The sequence below is a fragment of the Lepisosteus platostomus genome, chromosome 5 (assembly GCF_059453375.1).
Source record: "Lepisosteus platostomus isolate fLepPlt1 chromosome 5, fLepPlt1.hap1, whole genome shotgun sequence".
In the NCBI taxonomy this organism is placed as follows: Eukaryota; Metazoa; Chordata; class Actinopteri; order Semionotiformes; family Lepisosteidae; genus Lepisosteus; species Lepisosteus platostomus.
Window position 1 is genome coordinate 49,273,478 of NC_142615.1, and position 2,500 is coordinate 49,275,977.

At 52.2% G+C, this 2,500-nt stretch overlaps 4 non-coding genes across 4 annotated transcripts in view; all 4 read left to right on the top strand.

Annotated features, from left to right (window-relative positions):
• Positions 1-17, top strand: part of LOC148668306 (5S ribosomal RNA) — a 119-nt gene extending 102 nt beyond the window's left edge. Inside the window, exon 1 of the ribosomal RNA XR_015938791.1 lies at positions 1-17. This exon is cut by the window's left edge and continues 102 nt beyond it. This is a non-coding gene — a ribosomal RNA (5S ribosomal RNA).
• Positions 18-549: 532 nt separating this feature from the next.
• On the top strand, positions 550-668 carry LOC148668307 (5S ribosomal RNA). The gene has a single exon (XR_015938092.1). It is a non-coding gene; the product is annotated as a 5S ribosomal RNA (ribosomal RNA).
• A 537-nt stretch (positions 669-1,205) lies between these two features.
• LOC148668308 (5S ribosomal RNA) lies at positions 1,206-1,324 on the top strand. The gene has a single exon (XR_015938696.1). It is a non-coding gene; the product is annotated as a 5S ribosomal RNA (ribosomal RNA).
• A 537-nt stretch (positions 1,325-1,861) lies between these two features.
• Positions 1,862-1,980, top strand: LOC148668309 (5S ribosomal RNA). The gene has a single exon (XR_015937537.1). It is a non-coding gene; the product is annotated as a 5S ribosomal RNA (ribosomal RNA).
• The last annotated feature ends 520 nt before the right edge of the window (positions 1,981-2,500 follow it).

Consider the following 2,500-nt stretch of genomic DNA (forward strand, 5'->3'; position numbering starts at 1 on the left):
ACCAGGTGCTGTAAGCTTTTAAGCGCAGGAGGCGCCCTATCCCCGCTCGCTCGCTCATTCCCCTGTTCACACGTGCAGTGTGGCTTGTCCGTCTGTTTATTTGTCAGCTTTGGCGAGACACGGGTGCTTGTGTATTAGCGTGAGCGTTTTTTATTCTGATCAGGAACAGTTTTACAAGTTTTACAAGAGGAAAGGTTTATCGCCAGCTGAAAAGAGACACAGCGCTTCGGCTGTGGAGACTTGTTCGGCTGGCGTTCGGAGAGTCGCGTTTTTCAGAATTGTATTGAGATCGTTTTCCACAGAGCTCAGATGTCAAAGCACAGCAGCAGCTCTCCACAGCGATCCTCTATAGCGCCCTCTCTCCCGCAGCTCCGTCCTCATTGGAAGGAAGCAAGAGTGAAAGGCTGAAGTGAAAAAGAGCGGGGACGAAGGCAGTGAAGAGAGAGAACGTGGGAAGAAGAGAAAAACGCAAGGGAAAAAAAGCAGCGTCGTAAAAGAGGTGACGGAGCTGTCCTCTCAATAAGAAGGGTGCCAGCGAGCCTTGCTCTCGCTTACGGCCACACCCCCTTGAGCACGCCTGATCTCGTCTGGTCTCAGAAGCTAAACAGGGATGGGCCTGGTTAGTACTTGGATGGGAGACCGCCTGGGAATACCAGGTGCTGTAAGCTTTTAAGCGCAGGAGGCGCCCTATCCCCGCTCGCTCGCTCATTCCCCTGTTCACACGTGCAGTGCGGCTTGTCCGTCTGTTTATTTGTCAGCTTTGGCGAGACACGGGTGCTTGTGTATTAGCGTGAGCGTTTTTTATTCTGATCAGGAACAGTTTTACAAGTCCGCAAAGGATCGAGGAAAGGTTTATCGCCAGCTGAAAAGAGACACAGCGCTTCGGCTGTGGAGACTTGTTCGGCTGGCGTTCGGAGAGTCGCGTTTTTCAGAATTGTATTGAGATCGTTTTCCACAGAGCTCAGATGTCAAAGCACAGCAGCAGCTCTCCACAGCGATCCTCTATAGCGCCCTTTCTCCCGCAGCTCCGTCCTCATTGGAAGGAAGCAAGAGTGAAAGGCTGAAGTGAAATAGAGCGGGGACGAAGGCAGTGAAGAGAGAGAACGTGGGAAGAAGAGAAAAACGCAAGGGAAAAAAAGCAGCATCGTAAAAGAGGTGACGGAGCTGTCCTCTCAATAAGAAGGGTGCCAGCGAGCCTTGCTCTCGCTTATGGCCACACCCCCTTGAGCACACCTGATCTCATCTGATCTCAGAAGCTAAACAGGGATGGGCCTGGTTAGTACTTGGATGGGAGACCGCCTGGGAATACCAGGTGCCGTAAGCTTTTAAGCGCAGGAGGCGCCCTATCCCCGCTCGCTCGCTCATTCCCCTGTTCACACGTGCAGTGCGGCTTGTCCGTCTGTTTATTTGTCAGCTTTGGCGAGACACGGGTGCTTGTGTATTAGCGTGAGCGTTTTTTATTCTGATCAGGAACAGTTTTACAAGTCCGCAAAGGATCGAGGAAAGGTTTATCGCCAGCTGAAAAGAGACACAGCGCTTCGGCTGTGGAGACTTGTTCGGCTGGCGTTCGGAGAGTCGCGTTTTTCAGAATTGTATTGAGATCGTTTTCCACAGAGCTCAGATGTCAAAGCACAGCAGCAGCTCTCCACAGCGATCCTCTATAGCGCCCTTTCTCCCGCAGCTCCGTCCTCATTGGAAGGAAGCAAGAGTGAAAGGCTGAAGTGAAAAGGAGCGGGGACGAAGGCAGTGAAGAGAGAGAACGTGGGAAGAAGAGAAAAACGCAAGGGAAAAAAAGCAGCGTCGTAAAAGAGGTGACGGGGCTGTCCTCTCAATAAGAAGGGTGCCAGCGAGCCTTGCTCTCGCTTACGGCCACACCCCCTTGAGCACGCCTGATCTCGTCTGATCTCGGAAGCTAAACAGGGATGGGCCTGGTTAGTACTTGGATGGGAGACCGCCTGGGAATACCAGGTGCTGTAAGCTTTTAAGCGGAGGAGGCGCCCTATCCCCGCTCGCTCGCTCATTCCCCTGTTCACACGTGCAGTGCGGCTTGTCCGTCTGTTTATTTGTCAGCTTTGGCGAGACACGGGTGCTTGTGTATTAGCGTGAGCGTTTTTTATTCTGATCAGGAACAGTTTTACAAGTCCGCAAAGGATCGAGGAAAGGTTTATCGCCAGCTGAAAAGAGACACAGCGCTTCGGCTGTGGAGACTTGTTCGGCTGGCGTTCGGAGAGTCGCGTTTTTCAGAATTGTATTGAGATCGTTTTCCACAGAGCTCAGATGTCAAAGCACAGCAGCAGCTCTCCACAGCGATCCTCTATAGCGCCCTTTCTCCCGCAGCTCCGTCCTCATTGGAAGGAAGCAAGAGTGAAAGGCTGAAGTGAAATAGAGCGGGGACGAAGGCAGTGAAGAGAGAGAACGTGGGAAGAAGAGAAAAACGCAAGGGAAAAAAAGCAGCGTCGTAAAAGAGGTGACGGAGCTGTCCTCTCAATAAGAAGGGTGC